We start from the raw sequence: 17,239 nt of genomic DNA on the forward strand, positions 1-17,239 counted from the left end.
TTGAAGCAGAGAGTAACACCTACAGCCGCAAAGAGCACAAAACTCAGCCACTGTTACGGAAACGTGGTCACTAGAACTGAGTCACGGAGCTGGACTGCTCGTCGGCGACCCCGATGCTGTCTGTGGAAACTGGGCTTTTGTAATGCTAGTCCTCCTTCAAGTTCTGCAATCATGTCACAAAGATCAAAGTGGGCTAGCACGTGGAGTACATATCCTGCCCCATGTTCACCCAGATTTGCGGGGAAGGAAGGCTAACCATGCTGGCCTCCCGAATGGGGCTGCGTCTGGGGAGGAACACAGCAGACGCTGGACTGAGCACATCAGAACCACCCGAGGACCTTCCGCCGTGCCTGCGGGCGCTGGAGGCCTGCGTGTCCAGCTGGGGGCTCGGGGAGGATGTGGACGCCCCCGAGAAAGAAACGAAGCCTCCTCCTTCTCCCTTTTGCTTTCTGAACTCCGTAATACAATTTTTTCAACAGTGTCCTTTTGAAGTCTGGCGTTCGGAGGGGAATTCCTGCAGGGCAATGAGACATCTGAAGGCATCACAGAGGAGGGCATTGAATGTCCTTTAACGCGGGTCCTTCAGAAGAGGAGAGACAGACGAATTTTAGGTCCCTCTCCACTCTCGAATTCCAATAGCCTCGGAGAACGGATTTCAGCTCTGCCCGACTAGCACGAACAGAACAAAACCAAACCAAAACAAACACGGACATCCTGACTGTTTCTGCTCCTCCCCCTGACGATATTATAAGCAAGCTCCCTAGTGGCCGGGACACTTCATCCTGTTTTGTTCCTTCTTGGCTTCTTTGCACACAGGCCTTCGCCAGCGCTCTGAATTGTCTTGCTTCTTTTTTTGATGGGCTCATCCACCAATTTCCCAGCCTGGAGCTCGGATCACGTCCTTGTTACCTCTGGGCGGCCGGCTGGGCACAGACTTGGTCTGTCGCTGATGCTCCGTTGTGGGGCTCATCCTTGTTCAGCTGTTTCCCAGTTCCCTTCAGGTCTCCTCCACGTCTTCTTGGTTCTCCACATTTCTAGGAGTTGATACTCACTTCCGTGGGATGGCGGCACCAAGCACTAAGCCAACGTCCTGAGTGTCCACCCCTCAGGGCAGAACAACACACCTCTGGTTCCCTCCTCTCTCCCCCAGGCCATCACCTCCTGCCTTTGGGGCAGATGGGCCTCTGGGTGTGAGTCCCCTTGGCTTCTGGTCCTTCTTCATCTATAGACTTGCCCACCACCACATCAGCCTGGCCTCCTTCCAGAATCAGAACAGGAGACCTGTCTCGTCCTGTTCAAGGTCACCTGACCCCTGGACCCCAAGCCTCCTGCTGGACCTGATCAACCTTCATCTCATTTGTAGTTTCCATTTCGTTCTTCTCTTCCTCTTTCCAACCTCACCTAGTAGCCCCCTGGCTTATAAAATTGTTTAAATCAATCTCATCTCTGTCTCTAAAAAATATCAAGTTCCAAAGAAACAAATAAAATCTTCCTCCCTGCATGTGCCTGTCACTGGGAGAACAGACTGTTCTTTTTGTAGGCTGGAGCTGATCTGTTTCCCATGTAGGTGTTAGTATTCAGGGAACACGATGAAGCTCAAGGAGGGTCTGCATTCAGGGAATCATGAGCTGCCTTGTAATGGAATCCTCCCACAAAATCTGAAGACCCTTTCCCCAGCTGGGAAGCACCTCTGCAACCTCCCCACGACACTTCTGGCAGAGAGAAGATGCCACCTCTATCTCTGCACATACTTAGGCTCCCAAAGGTCCCATCAAGACCAGCAGCTTTGTCCCTAAAAGGAAGTCCTGAGTCCTTTATCACATGAGCAGCATTCCCCCACTTATCTAAGTGTAGAGAGCCTCCCAGGGTCCTGGTGTGTTCCTCTTGAATCCGTGTGAGTATGATTTGGGAAGTTAAAATTGTAGACAGATCTCAGGCGGCGTATTCGTTACTGTCAGCTGAAGCTTCCATGCTCACAGGCAGACCATCACAACAGACCTGCTGGGACCTGATTACTTTTAAGAAAAGAAACTTCTTTGGGTTATTATTCTCTTTCTTGATGGACTGAACCCTTTTTCTGGAATTCCGATTTTCTGATCATTATTAAAATTCTCAAAGGAATGCCCTGGTATCGCTCACAAGGCCAAATTTTTGTGGTACGTTAGAAAACTCTAATTGTGTACAACTGACTGCGTTATCACAATATTATCCAGAACCTGCAAGATAAGACACTAAGAGTGATGACTGGACATGAGTGTTAGGGCTGCCATGACGCTTCTGCCCTCTGACCTAATTTTAAAATAAAACAAAGAGAACCATCATTTGTATGGCATCTGTCTTCGCCCCTTTTTGTTTCCTTGATTTGGTTGTTTTTCTCATTCTGATACTATTTCCCCATTTATTTTCCTCAGGGAGAGGAATTATGTATTCATCGCTCAAATTACTGTCATTCTTTTTATCTTGATTCTGCCAAGTCTTGCCAGATGTCTAAGTCAAAGGTGAGGGTTAAAGGAAGACTCAGATGAAGAATTACGGAGCTGGAGAAGAGCCTTCACCTCCCTGTTGGTGGGTACCACCTGCTCCTTTTAACCAGTTATTGTGTCATTTAAAAAGAATCTTATGAAAAAATAAATTTAAAAAAAAGAATCCTATGATTGTGATCCCATAAATTGTTGGTGAGAACAGAAATTTCTGTAGCCACTTCAGAGGGTAATTTGGCAATGTATGAAAAGTTTAAATGTCTTGCCCTTTGACCCAAGAGAAATGACAGGAATGTGTCTAAAAGGATAGTCATCAATTATTGCATTTTTTATGAAAACAAGAAATCTGGAAACAACCTAAAGAGGTTATCAGTCAAAAGAAACAGCAAAGGAATTCCAGGCAGTCATTAAAAGTAATGACATTGTTATGCAAAGACTCTCATGATGTAAGAGAATGATTACTAAATATATGTCAAATTTCCCTTTTGTTACATTGTGTGCACGCATTTTCAACAGCCCATAAGAATATTCAAAGTGTTAACAGTGGAATATGTGTGTGTGTGTCTGTGTATATGAATCACTCTGCTGTACACCAGCAATTAACACAACTCTGTAAATTGACTATACTTCAATTATATGAAAAAAAAAGTTAACATTTTACTGGGAAATTGAATGCTAAATCTTTTTTGAACAGTATTTTCCCACACTGTCTGAGTATTTCTCATTGGGGGAAATAAAGCAGTAAATTTTGACATCAGAACTTTGCCAGGTCCGTGAAAGGGCACCTCCCGAGCCCCGGAGGGAGGGCAGGACACAGGAGAGCCTCTTCCTGAACCTGCTTTTGCAGAACATTCTGTCAGTCATCATGGCTCCACCAGCAGCTGAGATTCAGGCAGGCCACTACGGTGAATTCGTTCTGCAAGAGAAGAAGCGTCACCATCTTTGGCTCAAGGCCAGGGAGGACGGAAGGAACCCAGGCTCTGGGAACAGTGCTGCCTACCTTGCAGGTCACAGGACACACCCATGAGTCCAAGGTCATGAGCCAGCCCAGAACATTACCTAAAAAGCTGAAGTTCCACTCAAGGCTAGGAAGGCCCTAAGGACTATTGATGAACAGGTTGACCTGTTCCCTGTCTGTTCTGGCTTCCCAAACACGCTGAAATACAAACCCTCCCTGCCAGGGACAGACAACACCGGGTTTACTCGTGTAAATATTCTGTGCACGCTAGACGGGACTTCCCAAACAAAACACAACTTGATTTGAAATAATAAACCTTCCATTCATGTTGATAATGAAGGAGATCTATTACCAGGTCTTGCCTAGTTTCACAATCTTAAAAGTAATGCTTAGCATGTGGGACTAGTTATTTTATAATAAATAAATGACTCGAGCTATTTCTCCTTAGACTCCATAACAAACGTTTTTGGTTTGGGGTTTGTTTTAACAACAGCAGCATGACACGGTCCCCTCAGATTTCCCAGGCAGCAGGAAGGAGTCGCTGACTAACTGTGGATCCTGTCCGGAGGCAGCAGCGCCTTGCTGGTTGGACCAACTCTGGACACGTGGCTCCACCCAGGGCTTCGGTTCCCTCCTCCTTGGAGATGGTCCCTGATGTCCATTCCTCCCAGGGGTCTAAGTCTGAGATCCTTTGTCTCCAGTCCCTTTAGCAGAACAGAGAGTGTAGCATTTCAAGTTTCCAGTGGCTTCCAGAAAGACCTCTGTGGGAGAAGATCGCCCTTTGGAGCACATCATCAGGCCAATTCTTAGCTGCTGGGTGAGGAAGGAGGAAGAGGACTCAGTGATAAAACGATGTGTGGGACAGATGACCCTCCAGCTTGGCCTGGAACGAGATATGCTGGTCACACCGGGATAGAGCGCGGACAGGGGAGGGAAGGTTTAAACTTCTTAGGTACCGCCTACAGGTAAGATGCGTTATTGGCACCAGTGAGCGCTAACGTCTGCTGAGCACCCCCCGTATGCCCGGGGCCGTGTCCAGTGCTTTACCCACGTGACCCACTGGATCCAGACACAGTCCTGGCCCATGAGGACCTTATGCTCATTTTACAGGAGAGAAAGCTGAAGCTTAGAGGTCACCCACCTATAAGTCATGGAACCAAGACTGCAGGGCACGTCTAACCCAGAGACTGAGCTCTTGGCCTCTGAGTCACTCTGCTGAGTCTGGAACTGGGTCTGAGAGGCGTCAGCCATCTGCCCAGAGTCACACGGCTCAGAAGTGGTAAAGCGAGGATATGAAAGTAGATCCGACTGACACCAAAACACGTGATCTTCAGCCACACACGGTGCTGCCCCAGATCCCTGAAGGTGGCTTCCCAGCCCACTGAGCCATCTGGTGGATTTGTCTCCACTGGGCTCTGAGCGACTGAGTCCAGCCTTAAACCTAAGGGACAGTTGAGAAATTTTTTTTAAGGACGCATGGGTCTACGGGACCAGTAAGCCATCCTAATAAGCAGGACATTTTTAGACGAAGTTTTGATCTTAGGACACATGTTGTAACGTCTGTGGTATTTCCTCTTTGAGTTTCATTTTGCCTTTTTTATGCACCTTCGTGTGGCTGACTTCACCAGTGTCCGTGCCAGCAAGACGGGGAGCGCGTTACTGGGCCAGGAGTCAGCACAAGCGCCGGGCCCGACGACGAACACGAAGGCAGGATATTTTTTTAGCTTATCGGCTTTTGCTAGGAAGACTGCCTTTTTTCCCCCCTCCCTACTCTGTGAAAACCAACTCCCAGGCACCCTGACCAGCCTGGGAGGGTAACTGGTACCACGTTACATCAACACCCCAGACCGCAACAACAGCCTGCGTCCATGTGTGTGAGTCTGCGTGTGAGTGTGTGTGGATGTGTGTGTGTGTGGATGTGTGTGTGTGTGTGTGTTCTAGTGTGTGTGGGTTTGTGTGTATGAGGTTGTGTGTATGTGTGTTTGTGTGTGTGAGAGAGTTTGTTTGTGTGAGTTTGTGTGTGAGCACCACCTCCAAGTCTCCCACTTTTCTCTCCCGTGTCTCATATGTGCCGTGTGTCAGATTTACTACCTGCGGGGAGCTTTGCAGTATCAGATGCAGGGCAGGTGCACAGTGATAGTTGTTGACTAACGTAATAGAAGTAGTGGCAGTGGCAGCAATAATGATAGTTATTATTTCTACTGACAATTATTATTACTGTTTTTATTGAAGTATAGTTGATTTCCAATGCTATGTTGGTTTCTGGCAGCGTAGTGAGTCAGTTATACATAATATATATATTCTTTTTCATATTCTTTTTCTTATAGGTTACTACAAGATATTGAGTTCCCTGTGCTGTACAGTAGGACCTTATTGTTTACCTATTTTACCTATAGTAGTTTGTATCTGCAAATCCCAAACTCCTAATTTGTCACTCCCCCTCCTTTCTCCCCAGTAACCATAAGTTTGTTTTCTATGTCTGAGTCTATTTCTGTTTGGTAAATAAGTTCATTTGTATCATTTTTTTAGATTCCACATATAAGTGATATCATATGCTGTTTGTCTTTCTCTGTCTGACTTACTTCACTTAGTATCATGATCTCCAGTTCCATCCATGTTGCTGCAAATGGCATTATTTCACTCTTTTTTATGGCTGAGTAGTATTCCATAGTGTGTGTGTGTGTGTCTGTGTGTGTGTGTTCATCTTTATCCAGTCATCTGTGGATGGACATTTAGGTTGCTTCCATGTTATTATTATTATTGTTGACATTTATTCTGTGCCTCCTCTTTCACCAAGGATGATACCAAATGATTTAGGTTCTTTTTATTAACCCACACAACCACACATAATGTTATTCCCATGCTGCAAATGAAAAAAAACTAAAGCACAGAGTGAGTGGCCTTTCAGGGTTGCACTGAGCCTGGAAGAGTGAGAGGAAGACCCGAGGCTCCGGCTCCACTGTTCTGTGTCCAGGCGGGTGGTGGGCGCCATGGAAAGGAAGGTGATGCTCTGAGGACACCCCCAAACAGCATCACAGCTGAACCTGTGTAAGTCCAGGTGGTCTGGCTCCTCCTCCTCCTTGACCCTAACAGCTTCTTCAGCAGTCTGCTAATGGCCTCTGTATCTGCCTAACGACTCCAAGGAACGTGCCCCTGTGTTTCTGCAGGTCCGTACCTTTCAGACAGATTCTGTCTGGTGTGCTTCCAAAGGGAATTCCTGATCTGCCTGTCAAACCTGCAGGGCATTTGGCTCTTGAGGTAAGTGGACCAGGACGCTGCAGCCGCCGGTGCCAGTGTTCCCAGCTGAGAAATCTCAATTACTTTGGGTCCTATCTACACCACTTTCCGGTGTGCAGCATATCTAGAAACACATTTAGGAAACTGAAACACAAAAATACCTTCCTGAGATAAAGACTATTTCAGAAGGAGCCTAAAAATAAAGGGCAAGCACGATCTGCATCTGCCTACGTGCCAGACTGACTTGCTAGAAGTTTGTCTGAAAAGTGTTGCTGCGTGATGTCGGGCAAGAAGTAACTTTAATCTCCAGGTCTCCATTTACTCATCTCTTACTGCCTGGTCCATTTTGGTAGGCGCGAGTCACTTGAAACGTGCTGTAAGACTTCAAAGATTAAACTCCCCCAAAATGTAAATAATATCATGAACTACGTATCATTATGTAGTTCCAGACAAACCAGGGCTGCTGCTATAATTGTGGTCCATACAGTTTCGGGACAGACCCTCCACTATGAGGTTGTGCAGTGCACAACCTGCACAACGGTACACAGGGCCTAGCATAACGATGGTCATGCGATTCCTAAGTTACTAATCACCAGCTCCCATCTCATTCCTGAACAATATAGAGCAATGTAGTAAATGTCAGAAGGGTCCTATAGCATTGATTTAAATACCTTGGGCTTCTTCTCAACTTATTTAAGATTAATTCACTTAACTTCCAAGTGACCTCCTCTGTGGCTTTCTTTCCTAATCTTTCTTTAGGTAAAGTAGTGAGAACTAGAAACTCATGACAAATGAAATCACTTCTGGCACTGCGATTGGAAGAGAGCCTGTGAAGTTTAAGAAGTTACAATACAAGGCGTGGGACTTGTATTTCAACATAAAAATCCCTGAACCTACACGTACAGTTAAGGTTTCCTCAGAACATATGTGTGAATCCCTTGAAAATTATTTCTGAGACTGCCTCACTTTTTGTTAACCTCAAGGATGATTAAAAATGGGGGGAGGGTATAGCTCAGGGGTAGAGCACGTGCTTAGCATACACGAGGTCCTGGGTTCAGTCCCTAGTACCCTTTTGAGAAAAGAAATAAAGGAGAAAGCTATTTTTTTAATTCTAAAAAAAAAAAAAAAGAATGATTAAAAAAATGTTAAAGCAGTTGAGGCTGTCCTTGATTTGGGAAATCAAAATACTTGATTTGGGAAATCAAAATACTTGATTTGGTAATCAAAAAAGATATTAAAATGTCAGATACTAAAAAAAAGTGAGATAATAAAATAAGGATTTTGTTTTCCCTGTGTTAGCTCAAAAACAGGCTCGTGGAAATTCCGAGAGGTATTTTAAAATATATTTTGAGGGATGACGTCATCCTGAAACAAATATTATGGTACAGAGAAATAGGTATCAGATCTATAAAAGGAAGATTTAAAAGAAATATTTCATGTCTCTTCAGTCACCTCTGTCGTGAGAGAATAACACACAGTTCTGGGCGTTGCGCTCCTGATTGCATGCTGAAGTGTACAAGGTAAAAATAAATTAAAATAACTACCCCAGAATGCTAAATTGAACTCTGTGGCTTGGCATAGAATTGAAGGCTTATGTTTAAAAACTTATTTTTAAAAGAAAAGTAATTCAGAGGAGGGAGAAACCACTGAAACAGTAGTTCCTCTGCCAACTTGAGCTCCTGACCTTCGAGATGCCTGGCAACCGAATGTTCCATGAACTACGAGTGCCAAGTAGCAGGCCAGGCTGCCTGGGAGCTCAGACGCGCACACTTGCTCAGAGGATGGCTGACTGGGGTAGAGGCCAGGTTGTTTCTGTATCTGCCCTAAATGGGCTTAGAAAAGCCCAGGCTTTGGCAGAGGGGTCCCGCGTCATGCGCGCTGTGGGGGCAGGGCCAGAGCTGTTGCAGGGGTTGGGCTGGGTGACTCTCGCTCTGAGCAGAGTGCTGGGCCACCGTCCCCAGGAACAGGGGCAGAGCTGAGCACTCCCAGACACCCTTCCCGAATGTACCAACCAGAGAAACCACCCCACCCTCCCAGGGGCTGGGGTAGTGAAGGAGGAAGGTGACGCCCGTGGAGTCCCCTCCACCGGGATGGACACCTTGGGATGCTTCTTCCTGACTCCTCAGTGGTTCTATGGGAAAGAGCACACAGAAACTTGAGCTTGGGTTCTCCCTGACTTGCTAGCTTTTCTTGCGAACCCCTTAACAACGTGCACGTCGCGGAGTGCTTATCCCTAACTGTTGGTTAGGTCGGTGCCATCTTGAGGTCACCGTTGCTTTCTCTGCAAAAGTGAGCTCCTCGGACTGTTTTCCTCTGAGGTCCCTCCCACTTATGGAATTTGAAAACAGCGTGCTGTTTGACTAAAGTCGTTTATACAATAGCCTCGAGTTTGACTGCATTAAACTTTTCCCCCCTAAGCCAGTTGGTTTGTGTAAACACAGCCTAGTGACCGCCCCCCCGCCCCCCGCCATGGCAGCAAAGTGATGGCTGGACTCCGAGAAAAAGGCTGGTCTCTCCCAATGAGGTGCTCTGTGGTGATCTGGGAGACAAGCTTTGGTGCATTTAGAAACAGAAGTAATTGTCTAGAGAGACAACAGGGGAAAAAACAGTGAATGTAAGATGAAAGGGGAGAGAGGGAAGAATGAATACAGAATAAAGAAAACAAAAAGCCAGCAATCAAAACACTGCAGCAACAGCAATAATCGAATAGTTAAGGCAGATCCCGTGGTGAAGATGTTCATTCAAGAACCGTCAGGTTCATACAAGGCGCCAGTCACCTGTTCAGGCTGTGTGATGTCAAAAGGTGACATTTTCCCGGCGCCAACTTACTGTCATTTTTTAAGTTAGAAGTTTTGCAAAAGAAATGTGCTTGAGGGCTACAGGCCAATGAGCATGACCTTACCGTATTGATTCAAGCCAAGGGGCACCTCACTTAGACATGGGTCTAGACCTGGGATTCTCCAGTGGGTCCGGGGGATATTTGACAATGTCGGGGGAACTGTGGGGTCACTACTGGAGTTGGGGTGCTCCTGGCATTTGGTAGGTTGAGACCAGAGATGCTGTTCTACATCCTACAAGGCATAGGACAGCCCCCCGAAACAAAGAGTTATCCAACCCAAGACATTAGTAATGCAAGGTTGAGAAGCCCTGGGCTACACTGGGGCAGAACAAATGAAAGATGTAGCCTAATCCTGGTGGGTTTCTCAGGCTTTTCCATGCCGTCAAAAGCAATATTTTGTACAGTCTCAGGGGCTTTTGGAGCTGATGGCTCCCCAGTAGATCTGTTTACGAGTCTGACTTCGAGATCCTCGGGGTCAGCCCTCTGAACTGTTGGCTGGCTGCCCCACCGGGGGCAATGCCAAACCCACCAGGTCAATGCGTTTACAGGCTGAAACAGTTCAGTCTTGAAGATGCAGATATCTGATAACCATTCTCTGGAACCATTTCCCTGTAGAAAGAAGCAGCGAGAGATGGTTGAAATAAGGAAATCAGGAGTTGCCTTGCTGTACGAGCCAGCCCACACGAGCCTGTCCAGCAAGTGTGTGAGTCCATGTCCACAGGGGCCGCCTCGCGCCGCCTCGCCGGAAAGTTGGAAGAGGCCCCACATGAATACTAAGCTGCCCTGCACCAAAAGGTGAGACAAGACTGGTGATCCCTGGAGGCAAGGCCTAGATAGAAAAGGTTAGTTAGCAATGGGAGAATGGAAAGTTCTAGGTAAACTTGATTTCTTTTTAAATTGTTGTGTGTAATAAATTTTTTTATTGAAGTGTAGTTGATTTACACTGTTAGTTTCAAGTGTACAGCAAAGCGATTCAGTTATATACATATTTACACACATATATTTTCGGATTCTTTTCCATTATAGCTTATTATAAGAAATTGAATGTAGTTCTCTGTGCTTTACAGTAGGGCCTTGTTGTTTACCTATTCTATATATAGTAGTGTGTATCTGTTGTTCCCAAACTCCTAATTTATCCCTCTCCTCCTTTCCCCTTTGGTAACCGCAGTTTGTTTTCTAGGTCTGTGAGTCTATTTCTAGTTTGTAAATAAAATTTGTATTTTTTTTAGATTCCACATATAAGTGATATCGTATGATATTTGTCTTTCTCTGACTTGCTTCACTTAATATGATAATCTCTAGGTCCATCCATGTTGCTACAAATAGCATTATTTCATTCTTTTTAATGGCTGAGTATTATTCCATATTTTGTGTGTGTGTGTGTGTGTGTGTGTGTGTGTGTGTGTGTGTGTATACACACACAAGATCTTTATCCAGTCATCTGTCAATGGACATTTAGTTTCTTTCCATGTCTTGGCTATTGTAAACAGTACTGCTATGAACATTGGGGTTCATGTCTATTTTTGAATTATAGTTTTCTCCATATATATGCCCAGGAATGGGATTGTTGGATCATATGGTAGTTCTACTTTTAGTTTTTTGGGGACCTTCCATACTGTTCCCCATAGTGGTTGCAGCAATTTACATTCCCACCAATAGTGTAGGAGGGTTCCTTTTTCTCTACAACCTCTCCAGCATTTATTATTTGTAGACTTCTTAATGATGGCCATATTTTAAGATCTAGAAACATCACTCACAGGAGCCTGAAGCAGGTAGTTAGACCTTGAAATAGCAAGAGTCCAGGTTCTCCAGGGAGACAATTCATTGCCACCCCAGCTTCTTTCTTGGAATATCCAGTTTCACTGGGTGTCGCTGTGTTTCCTTTGGTCTTCCCGCCTTCACCCACGACAGACTGGACAAGGACAGGCAGCATCCCCCTCCCATACAATGGGCAGAGAGTCCCAGTCATCCACCTGCTGCTGTTGAGATAGAAGCTGGGTTCAGACTGACTCCATCTTGGCCAAAGGACCTCGCTTAGGAGCGCCACCTACTGGACGAAGGGAAAAGAGAAGAAAAACAGTTGGCTTTCAAAGTGATTTCTTTTCGTAACTCCAAATTCTGGTGAGAGCCCTGTGCGAGACATTTCACTTAGGCCCAGACGTCACATAGCTTGCTCTATTTTGATTTTTAAAAATTATCCTAGATCAGCGTTAAAAAAAAAACCCAAAACATTGGTACAGGACCTGACCAGTGACCTAGCCCAGAGATTAGTGCTCATCTCTGGGACCAAGCTGGTGGACTGGCTGGGCTGCCTGGAGGCTGGGGAGGGAGATGCTGAGGATGTCCCAGTGTCAGTTAGAAGGCTGGTGGCGGAAATGACTCCCGGCCCCGGCTGGGAAGGAGTGTCACTTTAAGGTACCAGTGGTCATGCCTGATCTGGGTATTGGGAAGATAATGAAGCTTTACCATATATTCCTGCATCACTGAATATCTGTCTGAAAAGATGATTTGCACCTATGATTAACTCAAATCAATTCAGGGTTTGGAAAATTAGGATTTTGGTCACCTTTATTAAAGTTTCCCATTTCCAACGAGGACTCATTTAAAAATCCTCCATTCAGCTGATTTTGGAACATGGGAGAGCTTGAAAACTAGTCCTTTGCAGCCCCAGTTTATACCAAATAAAGAAAATAAAGCCACTAAACTGGTATGTGGCATTGAAGCCTTATTCATATTTTACCTGGGGTGGGGGAAGACTCCAGCTCCCAGCTACTTCTATTAAATCAGCCATCACCATAGTCGTTACTTAGTGAGTTTCCTCCAAGTGCAAAGTGCTCTGCAGCTATCTCGTGCACTCCTAGATACTGCACCACTTTGCAGACAAAGACCCTGGGGAAGCTCACAGAAGCCAAGTGCCTTGCCCAAAGTAACACTCTAAGTAAGTAGCTGAACTCCTTACAGCCATGCTGTCTGGTCTCCTGTATGTCAAGTCAGATTTCCAGACTTGAAAGGAAGGCAATGGAGTTTCTTCAGGATCTGCTTTAACTCAGTGGAGTCATAGTAAGCTGTCATTGGTGCTATTTTGTGGACCAGAATTTCCGGAGAGCAGGATGACCGAACCTCTCCAGCACACAAGATGGCTGGCCATGGAGATGAGGACTTCGGATGACGGGTAGGAGGAGGGTCAGGGTTGCACAGACCATGAGGCAGGGGTGGGTTCTCCTCTCCTTCTTTTCATGAGGACATATGAGTGGTGTGAATCATATATTTGAACTCCAACTAATAAATATTAAGATGGTCAGTGTCCATTTATTAATATATTGATATTTTATTATTATTCATATAAATACAAATAATTATATTTTAGTAATTAATTTAATTAATATATTAGTGTATTAATAATAACTCTCCAGGTTTGTAAGTTAAATTTCATAACTTGAACAAATGAAACTAAGATAATTAAGTCAAAAGGAGACAGCAGATGGATGGGAGATGGGTTTTGGAACCTCATTTTAGGTTTTCTCTCCCCACAAGAGCACCCGGCCAGAATGAACCTCAAATACGAAGAAATCCCACAAATAATGCGTTTTCTGTTCTTACCTCCATGCCTTCTTGAAAACTCCATTCACTGTTCCTCCGGTAAGTTCCTTCCTTCAACAATCAGGCCACTGTCCCTGAGCCTTGGCAGGGCGTCTGACATAACCAACAGCTAGGGAAGTGTTTTAACAGCTCCGTTAACACTGCAACAGAGGTTTATTGTTATCAAATAGACACTCGGGCAGAGCTCGGCCGGCCGCCGCCCCGGGCCCGAGGGCCGAGTCCCAGCGCCGCGGAGAACCAGCTCCTCGGCCGGAGCGCGGGGGCGGCGGAGCGCGGGGGGTGTGGAGCCGGCGAGCGCCGGGTCAGAGTCAAGGTTCTCACGGGAGCCTGTGACTCGTGGCAAATGGCTTAATATTTTTCAAGCCTTATGTGCTTAGCACTTTACCTGACACGTAGTAAGCACTCCATCAAGAGCAGGGCTTTATTCTCTTTAATTTTTTAAAAATTTGAGTTATTATCTAATGGTGCATAAATATATATATTTTTGTGTAAACCTTTAAAAACTTTTTATTGCAGTATAGTTGATTTACAATGTTAGTTTCTGGTGTACAGCATAGTATTCAGTTACATATATATATATTCTTTTTCCACTATAGGTTATTACAAGAAATTGAATATAGGTCCCTGTGCTGTTGGACCTTGTTGTTTATCTATTTTATCTATAGTAGTTTGAATCTGCTAATCCCAAACCCTTAATTTATCCCGCCCCCCGCCCCCACTTTGGTAACCATAAATTTGTTTCCTGTGTCTGCGAATCTTTTTCTCTTCTGTATATAAATTCATTTATGTCACTTCTTTAGATTCCACATGTAAGCGAGACCTTAAATGCAGAATTCGATGAATTTCTCTATATATAAACATCACCCAGATCAGAATCTAGACCATGTCTAGCACTCCAGAGGGAGTGGTCCTGCCCCTTCCCCATGATACAGCCCCCTTGTCCTGATGTCTATCAACAAACACACTTTTGGACTGTTCTTGAACCTTCTGGAAGTTTCATTGTAAGTGTATACTTTTCTTGTGTCTAATTTCTCTCACTCAGCATTTTGACTCTGTGTTGCTTTGTGTATCAGTTGTTCTGTTTTGTTGAACAATATTCTGTGGTGTGAGTACACCACGAGTTATCTGTCCACTTTCCTGGTGATAGGTATTTGAGCTATTTCCAGTTTGGGGCTATTATAAACAAATCTGGTATGAACCTTCTTGAACACGTCTTAATATTTTTTATAGGCGTGGAGTATGAGGTCTGCTTCCCTCGTTACTGGTAGACCAACTGTTCCAAAACCATTTTTTCTTTTCTGCTTTTCCCATCTGCCTTTTCAGTGAATATATTCAAATCCTGACTGCAGCAATTTCTAATTTTTTCCATTTCTGTCTCTCTCCCTATATTGTGCTATTTAACTTCTGAAGAGAAAGAAGTCACATAGGTAGCTAGAGAAACCCACAGTGATGTCTGCAGAGTTGTGTGTGTTTGTGTTTTGTTTTTTTTTTTTTTTAAATATAGATGTAAAACAATTTGACCTTAAAAATCCACGACAATTTTCTGCTCTTTCTTTCAAAAAGCATTTCTTCAGACTAAAGGATAAGACAAGAAATGAGAAACATGCTGTAGGAAAAAAGCAAAGATCTGCCTGATGTGACGCTTAGTCTCCAAAGCTTACAGTCTAGGAGGAGGGATGATGTCCCTCTTCAGAACAGGGTCACAGGGCAGGACGTGCTAAGGGCCATCCGAGAGGTTCACATGGAATCCCACCGCAGGGCACAGGGAGATCTCAGGAATTGGCTTTCCCAAGTAAGTCACCTTACCTGAGCACAGAACCCTCCCTCTACCATGTCATTAGGACATGTAAGTTGTGGGGCTGAAGAGGAGGGACATTTCATTTTCTCCAAGTCCCAGGGGAAATGGAGGCATAAAGAAATTGAATGCATTTAATTAAATGTTTTATTTATTTTTATTTTTTATTGAAGTGTAGTTGATTATAATATTATATAAGTTACAGGTGTACAATATAGTGATTCACAACTTGCAAAGGTTATACTCCATTTATAGTTATTATAAAATATTGGCTATGTTCCCCGTGTTGCACAGTATATCCTTGTAGTTTATTTTACACCTAATAGTTTGCACCTCTTAATCCCTTACCCTGATACTGCTCCTCGCCTCCCCCCACTGCTAACCACTAGTCTGTTCTCTGTCTCTGTGGGTCTGCTTCTTTTTTGTTATATTCACTAGTTTGTTGTATTTTTTACATTCCACATATAAGTGATATCATACAGTATTTGTCTTCCTCTGTCTGACTTATTTCACTTAGCATAATACCCCCAAGTCCATCCATGCTGCTGCAGATGGCAAAAGTTTATCCTTTTTGTGGCTGAGTAGTATTCCACCGTGTGTGTGTGTGTGTGTGTGTGTGTGTGTGTGTGTGTGTGCGCACACACAACTTCTTTATCCAGGCATCTGTTGATGGGCATTTAGGTTGCTCCTGTATCTTGGCAGTTGTAAAGAATGCTTCCATGAACACTGGGGTGCATGCATGTTTTCAAATGAGTGTTTTTGTTTTTTTAAGATATATACCCAGGAGTGGAGTTGTTGGCTCATATTAAACTTTTAAATAAAGGATACATTGGTTTAAAAAAATAAAACAAATAAGGACACTCTCCAGGAGGCTAAGAGAAGTCTAGCAGAAGTGCTGTCCCCTATGTCAGACCTCAGGGCTGCCTGGAGGCCAGCAGCCCGCCCAGCCCGGCACAGGGTGGGGAGCATGCGAGGGAGGCGGCCGCAGAAGCCGGGCCGCTGGCTGCGGGCTGCTTCCTCAGACGTGTCTTCTCTGTTTACACACACGTGTGAGTCTCAGAGACCTCTGCCTCAAAACACAGGTGGCTCTCAGGCACAGTGCAAAAGGGCTCCCTCCTCCTTCCTCCCGGCCTTTAAAAATCAATGCTCCTGGCCCTTGTGATGCGCCAGGCAGAGGAGATCCCTCACCATTTGCCTGACCTTCCAGACATCTGGATATTGTGTCTTTGAGATGTAAGTATTTATGTTTCAAGTTTGCATATTTTTAAGCAAATTTACTGTCCATATATAAATAAAGAGTAAGAAAGATCTAGTCATTCTCACCCCATGGGGGAGTAGAATTCCAAAGCCTCAGACAATAAAATCCCTCTCTGGGAGCAGCTCTCGGCCCCACCCTGCTGCCGGAAGGTCCTTCCCGGTGAGGGTGTGGGCGGGACGCCCGCCCTCCGTCTGCCCACAACATTTCCATTGACGTAGGTGGGAACCCTGGGTTCCAAATATACAAGCCCAAATAGGTCAGCAAAGGAGGCCTGTCACAAAAGGGAATCTGTCTCTCAAATGCCAGCGTGTGACAGCTCCCATGAGAAAAAGTCACAGGAACCCAAATATTGAATCCCCTGCTCTAATTATTTCCATGAATCGACCTTAATTAGGAAAGTCACCTAGTGTCTGGGAGTGTCCGTCTGTAGCAGTAGTGATGGCTTATCCATAAAAATCCCTTCTACCTTGGGCTTTTAAAGATGGAGGGATGAACGGAGCATGGACATCACTTCAAGGTTAAGCAAGGATCTAGAAAGGCAAGAAAAATGCAAAGTGCATCCAGGGTCAACCCGGCTTGTGTCCCTGTGTGTCCAGGGCAGCATCTGGTCTTCAACTAACGTGTCCCAACTCATGCTATGTGCTATGTCCCCAGCCACAGGCCAGTTCCCCGGCCCCATCATGTGCGCCACAGGTTTGAAACATCATCTTATTTGGGGACTTAAGTTGTGGTCCCAATAAAATCAAAAGACCCCAAGAAAAGGGAAAATTAAGCCTGCAGACCTACTTCAGTTGAGCAGCTGGTGAAAAGCAGGTTTCAGTAGGAGAGAGGAAGGGGAGGGGTGGGAATGGTGAGAAACGAAGCAAGTCAGAGGCACGGCCGGGGTTTGGGAGGGGTGCTCTCGGGGGAAGGGGTGGGGTATGTTCCCCTCCTCACAACTTGGCAGAGTGCAGGCCTTCGAGTGGCTCTCAGGTTTCTGAGGCTGCGGCTTTTCCGTGTGAGGTGACACCTACCGGGTCATGAACAATATGATGTTAGTGTCACGATCGCACTCAGTTCGCGCAACCGTTCT

The 17,239-nt window shown here is 45.2% G+C and overlaps 1 long non-coding RNA gene across 1 annotated transcript; it reads right to left on the minus strand.

Annotated features, from left to right (window-relative positions):
- Positions 1-10,995: 10,995 nt before the first annotated feature.
- LOC116661521 lies at positions 10,996-13,380 on the minus strand. Its single transcript, XR_004317404.1, has 3 exons — positions 13,115-13,380; positions 12,474-12,793; positions 10,996-11,564 (listed from the first exon to the last, which is right to left on the minus strand). It is a non-coding gene; the product is annotated as an uncharacterized LOC116661521 (long non-coding RNA).
- Between the last annotated feature and the right edge of the window lie 3,859 nt (positions 13,381-17,239).

Source organism: Camelus ferus, chromosome 35, assembly GCF_009834535.1.
Source record: "Camelus ferus isolate YT-003-E chromosome 35, BCGSAC_Cfer_1.0, whole genome shotgun sequence".
Lineage (NCBI taxonomy): Eukaryota > Metazoa > Chordata > Mammalia > Artiodactyla > Camelidae > Camelus > Camelus ferus.